This window comes from Elgaria multicarinata, chromosome 2 (genome assembly GCF_023053635.1).
Source record: "Elgaria multicarinata webbii isolate HBS135686 ecotype San Diego chromosome 2, rElgMul1.1.pri, whole genome shotgun sequence".
Taxonomy (NCBI): Eukaryota; Metazoa; Chordata; class Lepidosauria; order Squamata; family Anguidae; genus Elgaria; species Elgaria multicarinata.
In genome coordinates this window covers 119,692,868-119,702,424 of record NC_086172.1, presented here as the reverse complement: position 1 = coordinate 119,702,424, position 9,557 = coordinate 119,692,868, and positions in this window count along the sequence as shown.

Genomic DNA, 9,557 nt, shown 5'->3' with positions numbered 1-9,557 from the left:
CACTCATGATGATGGAGACTTCCCTTGAAATGTAACCAGCCACTTTCGAAAGGTGATTATTGTGGCAGGGAGAGAAGTAATGAAACCTTTCCTCTCCTTCCTCACCCTGTGGTCCCAAGCCTGCTCATGCTTCGCCACAGCTGCTATCTATATAACAAAAAATGTGGATGTTAATTGCACTCATGCATTTAACTTCATATCTACATGGACCTTAGTTATAGTAGAGGCGCTGGGTCTTGGAAGGTTTTTTGCAAACGTTTCACAGGAAAGGTGAGTTCTGGGGAGGGATTTGAAGGTAGTGAGGGAGGTGATCTCACCAAGGTATTCTAGGATGCAGGTCTAGGCATGAGGTGTAGCAAGGAAGAAGGGGCAGAATCTTTCCAGAAAAACAGTAGACCTTTACACAGCTGAAGGTGGTAGGGCTGGAAAAGCCAAGGTCACAAGTAGGGGTGCGTCAGGATATAAGAGTGGAGAGAAAAGGATCAGGGGCACAGCCATGGGGAATTTTGAAGGTAAGGATGAGAAGGTTGTGCAAGATCCAGGAGCAGATAGGAAACTAGCACATTATTATTATTATTATTATTATTATTAATAATAATAATAATAATAATAATAATAATAATAATAATATATGCCCTCTGGGTGGTTTATAATTAAAAACCATACACAATAAAATAATAACCAAAGTACTAATTACAACAATTAAAATATCAACATTACAATATTAAATCATTAAAATATTAAAAAGCCAGTAATAAAGGCAGAGCACCAGATTAGAAATTAAGAGCTCAATCATATGTATATTTAAACAGAAATAAGTCCTACAACTCCCAGCATTCCCCATCTAGCATGGCTGGCTAGTAAATACTGGAAGTTGTAGGATTTTTTTCCTATCTAAACATGTTATAGGATGGTGCTTTAAATGCCTGTTGGAGGAGGAAGGTCTTAATCTCTTGTCTAAATATATTCAGTGAACATGCCAGGCAAATCTCCCTGGAAAGGGCATTCCATCATCATCATCATCATCATCATCATCATCATCATCATCATCATCAACATAATCATAATCATAGACCTAAAACTCTCCTGCGGTTAGTCCTGATCTTAACTGTGGTGCTTCTCCTGGAACATTCTAGAGTTGATTTGAGCTATAAATAAGCTTGTAGGAAGATGTTGATGAAGGTCTTAGTCAATCTTTAAGACGCTTTGGTGCTTATGAACACACTTCAGATGGAAACACCTGGAGAAGCAGTTGGAAGGGAAGTATTTTTGCTCAATCGTGAATGTCACCAAACATTTCAGGTCAGACAAAAGTCTCTGCATGTTTGTTTTCCCAGCAGCAGGCCTCATCTGAATGAAGAGCAGGCTTGACTTTGTGGAAATGTCTAATGCTAAAATACCAATGCATTTTTTTTTTAATTAGGGGGTGAATAATCCATCCTCTTGCTTTTATTTTATTTTTAATTGCCTTCTCAGCTTTCACATACGTGAAAGATCTACATCAGTGGGATGTAGTCATTCAAGATAAAAACCTACACCTTCTTTTATGTCATTCACTAAGGGAAGAGAGGAATAAAGTAGAGGGTGAAAACATTGTCTCAAGACTTTTAGATATGGGCTGTTCAAGGCTAGGAAGGAGACCAGAAATGCCACATTAGGACCCCTACAGCTACAAAAAAAGACAAAGAGAGATTCTCACACAGCCTCCATAGCACAATCCTTTCTTAAACAGAGATTAGGCTGTTAATTTGCTTTTTAATTTATTGCACATCTCCTGCTTGTCTTCTGGAGAACTCGGATAAATGTATGTGCGGTTAGTCCATGCCTGCTTATAGCTTTGACAGTGGTGCAGAATGAGGTGCCCCCAAATAATACATGGTTCTCCCAGGCCTACATAGTCACGTTGGATCATTCCATAGGAGCAGAGGCAGAGGGACAGGGAACTGAGGGCCAAGGGACAAGTTACTTTCAAGATGAAGCTAACAGCAACGTTTTTCTCTTTTTCACTCTAGAGTAAATATAGGGCTGCTGACTTGGTTGGCACCCTAGCATGAGGACCAGGGGGCCTTTAAACCATTCCTCTTTGCTATGGTCCCAAATCAGATTGGGTCCCCAGTAGGGGTGTGCACGGACCCCCCCGCTCCGCCCCGCGGGCCAATCCGAAAATTTCGGATCGGCCCACTCCGCGCCGCTCCTCCCATACTCCGCTCCTCTTCGCCACAGAGCTCCGGCTCCAAATCGGAGCTCCGCAGTGAAGTGGAGTGGCGCCAGGTAAGGCCGGGAGAGGAGGGCGGGAGGTTTACTGGGCCCTGCTGCCATCGCCGCCTGTAAGGGACCAAGGGGGAGGGGGGCCTTACCTGCCTCCGTCCGTGGTCCGTCGGTGTCTTCAATTGAGCCCGCGGTTCAACCAGGAAGCCGATGGACCACGGACGGAGGCAGGTAAGGGAGAGGAGGGCGGGGGGGGTACCGGGTCCTGCCGCCGTCGCTGCCCATGCAGCGACGGCAGCAGAGCCTGGAAAGGGACCAAGGGAGAGGGGGGCCTTACCTGCCTCCGTCCGCGGTCCGTTGGCGTCTTCAATTGAGCCTGCGGCAGATAAGGGAGAGGAGGGCGGGGGGGGGTTACTGGGCCCTGACGCTGTTGCCACATGGGCGACAGCGACAGCGGCAGGGCCCGGTAAACCCCACTTACCTTTCCGGCGGAGCTCCGGATCGAGGCGAAGGATCCGCCTTCACCTCGATCCTCTTCGCCACACTCCGCCGGCCCCCCAATCCTCTTCGCCTCCGCCTTAAGGGCAGGCGAAGCCCCCCGCTCCGCTTCTAATTCGCCGGTCCGATTAGAAGCAGAGCACATCCCTAGTCCCCAGTGTCTGCCATATACATTGACAAAATGTGAGCCAGTAAAGCATATGGATCACTATTTGGCAAGATAAATTACATAAAGATCCATGACCCAGACTGGGATCGCAGCAGGTGAGAAAAGGTTCAAACCCCCCAAAGCCCCAAGCTGGGGTTACAATCAAGACTGGGGCCCCAAATTTTACTCTAGAATAAAAATGAAAAAAGGCGGAGTGCTTGCTACATCTTTGCAATAGTTTTAAAGATGGGCCCAAAGCAGATCACAAAAAATCAGATCACTAAAATAAATACACATAATGAAATACAAATACATAATGGCAAAATGCAAAAGCAGCAAGAAGATAATGGTTAGTCCAACAACTCCAACAGTAAACTCTGCACAATAGCAGGATAAAACAATCAATAATAACATCAAACAATAAAATTAGCATCAGTGGTAAAAGCTAACTTCAAGAATAACCTGGAGAATATTAGTCTGAATTCTTTGTGAATTCAGAAGAAAAAGAAGTAAAAGCCTAACTGGTGAATTGTGCTGGTATGCACTAACTGAGGCAGGCGAGGGTTCTTGAGGCTTCACTGCAGTGTTTTAAAATGCACGTGCAATGTTGGCCATAAGCCTTTATAATATCCTGAGAATATATTACATTTTTATGATTATTTTATACCAATGCATAAACTTTGGGCTCATTTATATATTGAATCTTTATATCACCCTTAGGTGGTCTCTGGGAGAAAAAATGGGGATGTGATATTCAGTACAATTGCTACAATGTCCCGATACTGTTTTAGAAATAATTCCCCCCCCCCAAACAAAACCTGCCTACCCAGCCTAAAACTACAACAAAACCAGTTCTTTCTTGAATTATCCCCTCATTTGACCTTCTTCCAATCCCTAAGTGTGGAGAATATCTGTCTTGTGCTCCACACTTTGGGACTGGAAGAAGGTCAAATGAAGAGATATCTCCCTTTTAAATAAAAACGTAACACTAGGTGTTTGCATTGGAAACAGCAATTCCAATTCCTGTGTTAGACTAAACCTAAGGATAAAAGCATTTTTTATGGGTTGCTGAAGGCTGGGAAGACTATTGAAGACAAATGAAAGCAGCTACACTTTCATTGGGACTTTCATTGTAGCAGTGGGAGGAGAAACCTGAAACTACCTGAGTGGGGATCCTTAGACTGCAAACCTATCTATTCTGATAAGTCTCACAACGTCTTGATCTAGCTATCAGATAGGAGCTGCAGTTTGACACACCATCTTGCCTGTATGAGATGCTCCCTCGAGACCTTGGGTACTGCATTAATTCTTCATCTAAACATTTGCATAGTAATATACTGGCAGTCTCTTTCGTTCTTGCTTTAGCTGGGAGCATTAAACGCGAGACTAATTAGAATCATTATGCTCACTTCAAAAAGAAATGTACAAAAGTGTTATAGAAATCTAATTGGTAGAATCACTCCCAGGGAAAAAAAGGATAGGTACAAAATTGAGCCAGAGCTCCTTCGTGTTTTTCTTTTGCGTTTTTAATTGCCTTGAAGAACAAGTCAACAGATGCAGCCGTTCAGTGAATCACTTTGAGGTAGAAGATGTTTGTATCGGCCTTGGATTAGAAGAATCAGGATCAAATCTCACTCTGAGCACTTTCCAAATAGATGATTGTCACGGTTTGTTTTGAAGGTGCCAATCATCTTCATTGTTTAGGGTGAGGGTCAAGGAGGGAAATGAAAAGACTGAATCCAGCCCATGCAAATCTCCCTCAATTATATTGGCCTTCATTGCTTGATCTTCCTTTGGTACACACCTTCATTGCTGGTGCAACAAGTGAAACTGTGTCAAATGCAGAGAATGGGGAACAGTGGAGGGCTATCACCTATGTAGGGTGTGCATTTTAAGGATAAGCAAAGCAATCTAAAAGCTTTACTTGCATTGTAACCATAAGTTCTGTAACATGTTTTTTTTTTAAGAATTCAATAGCATTTTAAACAGTGGAATTATATGAGTTGGAGAGGAAAGCTAGTCCAGTAATTAAAAGATTAACGAGGAGCTTTACTGTCAGGATTGTGGGTCCACTTAAACTGCTGCGACCCAACTAAAGACTTGTGGCAGAGTAAGACACAAATGTCTTCTTGCAAAGGCCCAAGGAGAAATCCTGCTTCCTACCCTCCACTCTGTGTTTTCCATGGCACAGATGTACCATGCAGACAATGAAAGAAGTTGCCAGCTGAGGGTAGACAGGGTAGTGTAATCATAGGTGTGCGCAAGGGGTGTGCTGGGTGTGCCTAGGCACACCCTAATGTCTCAAGCAATAAGTGCTGAATTGAGGGGGGCATTGAGTAGGGATCCAGAAGGGGATCCAGGAACGGTCCTCCGGCTCCCTCTGGCTGCTTCACTGCCACCCTCCCCCCAACAGTGCACCATTGCTCCCAGCAGCAGGAGTGAAAAGGAAGCACTCTGCCGGGAACTGCACTTCAAAGAGGACAGGAGGAGGGCCCCCGAAGGCTAATATCGCCTTGTAAGCCCCTTCTCCGGCCAGTGTCACCATAAAGCCCCACCTGCATTGGCCTTCCCCGGTTAGGCAAGCCAAACATGGAGTAGAACATCAGTGTCCACAGTGCTTAATAAATGAATAAAAATAATGACTGAGTATTGAATAAATGTTTGCCTATAAAAAAAGTATAAATAAATAAAATTCCCCTGGGTGCACCCCCTAATGAAATGTGCTGTGCACATCTATGAGTGTAATGCCTGTGCAATACTGCTGACGTTGGGCTCAGATACAAGCACAAAGGCCATGGCACCTATGCCACAGGGCATGAGCACATTGGATGACAGGCAAGAGCTCTTCGACAAAACCAACTACAAGTTGATTTCATTTTGGCAGAACATTACAGGCAGCCTCTAAATAAGTGTGAACTCTTCATTTAGATGAGCCCAGCATGCCTAGAGTGTTCTAGTACTGGCCTGGCTGAACATGTCTTTCCATATTAACTGGTTGTTTTGAATATTGATGGTGGCTAGAATGACAGCCAGCATTATGACATGGCTTTTAGTAGATCTATCTCATCAGGTCACCTGCACATCGTGGATTCACTTGTGTTTATCTGTGCTTTGTATTGTAATGGCTTGTTGTCCCGGTGTCCTGTGCAACAAGTTCAGTTGACATCTGTAAAAGTAAGTGCATGATGCAGATTATGATGCAGTAGCAATAAAGGGGAGCTGGGGAAATATCTGGCATCAGTAGAAGAGGCAAAAGACCACTTTGATCTGATTTATCAACCCAGTTCAGTTTTATAAGGTTATCAAGATGTTTTTGCCTTATTCTATCTGAGTTTTTGAAGATCAGCCTGGGGAAATTTCAGAATTCTGCAAATGCATAGGCTGTGTGTTTCCAAAGCTCATTCTATAACAATGGGAAGGACTGGTTGTAAATAGCACACAATCTTTAGCACTTGTATGACAGCCTCTCAAAGTAAGAAAATAACAAAGACCAGAGTAGAATGCGATGGATGGGCTGAGGAAGAGAGATCACATTGACTAACATTTTTAAATGATAACTTCATTGTACAAAATCTAGTATTTGCTGTTGTCACTGTACTCACTGTCCAAAGCACAAAATAAAAGCATGAGCCTTGGTATCTAATTTTACAGCACAAAAAATAAAAAAATAAAAAATAAAATTCATCCTTGAGTAAATACTACACAAGCTGGATCAACGAGTTGTTCTGTTTATTTGGATGTCCTCCCATCTTTCTCCACACCATCACAAGTTACTCGTGCACTGCATTGACTGCACTTTAATGAGTGGCAGAACATCATCAATAACAGTTGATTATGTGACCTAAGACCATTACAATGATCATTACAATGAACATCAAAATATGCAACCCACAAAAGGCCTCATACAGGGATGTGAGCCTTTGGGTGGTTGAATTGGAACAGCTCTGAGGGAGGCCTCCTGAGCAATAACGTTGTGGAATGCTTGAAGTAAGATTTCACAGCCAAAGGCAGAACTGCCCCTCCCATCAGGCAGAATGAGGTGGGTGCCTCAGGCAGCAGATGCTGGGAAGTGGCAGCAAGTGTTGGATGAGAAAGATGAGGAAGCTGTGTGCTTTGTGTCTCCCCAGTGCCTCTTATCCTACCCTGCTGTTTTCATGTACCTTGGAGGATGCTGGCTCATCACCAGCAATGAAGAAAGATTCAGTCAGCTTTTGTACATGGAATGGGAGGGTGAACCCTCTTGTTCTTTGCCTCAAGCAGCAAAATGTCTTGGGCCAGCCCTGGCCAAAGGAACTTCTATGGAGGGCAGGATCTCCAAGAGAGAGGTTGGAAATTCAAACTGGCCAATCAATAGCCTGAAGAGAACTTGATCATGCACCCATCAGATAATTCCTGCATACACCTGTTTCATGGGGGGTGGGGAGTCATGCCCCAGATGTGGAATAACATGAAGTTTTCTGCCTACAGATGTCTGGCATCCCTGGACATATCCTTTGTTCAGCCACGTTCTCTAAGGTGTGTGGGGGGAAAGGCTGGATTTGCCACTGTCCATGATATGTTTCTTGTTTATTACTGACAGAACTTCATGGAAATTCTGAACTGGGACCAGCCTGCTGATGCTGTAACCAAAGGCCACATTGCCTTTTGTTGCCTGGAGTGGAAGAAGTAGATTGAACAGCTGGACATAAATTCGCTTATTCTAGCCCTCTTCCAAAATTGTTGGGGGAACATTTGGGTCATACGTGTTCGCCCCATCCCTAACTTCTACGTGTTCAAGGATCCCAATTGCACAGGGCCTATATCCTTGGAAGCACATAGACTCCCATAAACATGATCCATCACTTGGAGAAATGGAGGGTCTGAATCTTGAATGCATATGGGTTGGAGCAGGGCCAGTGAAACACCTCCTGCTGCCTACTGCATCATTATCACGGGAAGGCTGGACATGCAGTTCTTCTGGGAGTGGAATTGGCCACCCTTCAGGATCTGCTGCCTGTGTTTCAAAGTTGGTGGACTGCACTCTACAGACTCAAACAGATTCTGCCTTCCAAAAAACCCTAAGTTTTATTTAAACAAAGCCTTTTCTACAGAGCTCTCTCAACCGGTGGCCTCCCTCTCCTCAGGCCAGAAGCAATGGGTCTTTCCCTCAGCTGCTTTCTGGCTCCTCCCAGGAAGCACACCTCATCAAGGCCTAATCCAGCAGTTCTTTCATATTGTTACAGCCTGGGGCAGGGGTTCACCCTGCCTCATGGAAGGGCTGGCCCTGGGTTGGAGGAAGGATCAGAAGACATTACCCTGATCTCCTCTCTTCATTTTTACTCAAATGAACACCTAGGCAGGTCTACTGAGTCAGGTAATTAGACTGTCTAGTCCGGTGTAATGGCTCTGGGGCTCTCACTCAGTGCTGCTACCTGAGATTTTTTAAACTGGAAATGCCTGAACCTGAGACAATTCTGTGGGGAAATCATGTGCTTTACCACTAAGATATGCTCTGTGTTGCAGGTGGCCTGTAGGCCACCCAGTTCAACCTTCTGCTTAATGCTGTAAATCCAGAGCTAAAACATCTCCAACAGCCTCTGCTCAAAGACCTCCAGCCAGGAGAAGTTCCTTCTCCCCTCCTCACCCCCAGGTCATTGGTTTCATTGTTGAACTGCTCATCCTGTTAAGACATTTCTCTTAACATTCAACCAAAATCTACCTTCCTATAAATTACGCTCATTAGATAAGGTCCTACCTTGTGTGGAGAAATGGGCTATCATACCCCCACCCCTCAATCTTCTCTTCTGCAGGCTAAACATACCCATTCCCTTCAACCTTTCCTCATAGGGCTTGTTTTGCATACCCCTGACCATCTTGGGTGCCCTCCTCTGATTCTGTGTTCGTTCAGCAGAGCCTTACCATGGTCATCGGAAGAGAGAAGAAAATGCTCTATCTTGTAAGACGTCTGTCTTTATTCTAGTCTTAGTTGATTGAATAGTTTTTCCTACTTTAATCCTGCTGCAAGCTCATGTTTCCCAATAACTTTGCTATTTTTAGAGTTCTTCGTAAATAATAACTTAAATATTGTTTGAACAGCATCCCCTTGGCTTGCCTAGTCTGGCAGTTTTGTCTCCTCATATCCACCACTTGGTTAGCTTCCCACAGTGTAAGACTGGTACTCTAAGTAGCACCTTCAGTGAACCTGAGCACCATTCTCAAAACAACACTGTACTCCATCACACATAATTCCCCCCCCAACTGCTTTGTCTCCACGTTTTGTTTTGTTTTTTACCTCCAATGCTCTTTCTCTCATTTGCTCTTCCACCCCACCTCACCCCTTCTCTTTCATTGGTTGCTCCTTTCCCCCCTTTAACAAGACAGGTCCTGTTGGATGAGTACTTCAACCAGTCCACCTTTCTGCCTGGCAAAATTGGAATGACCCTTTAGTCTGGCTCTTTGGGGGCATCGAGGAAGTACAATCCTGTCTCTGCAGAGGTTTGGTCATTGTACTATTTTTAAAAAATGCTTTTGAGCCTGGGATGCAAGGTTTGGGTTTTATATTAAGGCTTGGAGCCGGCTGCTGGGAGAGATCGCTTTTCCTTGCCAGGACCTGATGCTTGATGCAATCCATTCAAGCCAACAGCAAGGCTCCGGTCACAGCAAACACACCCCTATCCCGGGGTCGTCCCTGCCTGCTCCCAGGATATCCTGTGTGTCAGTTACA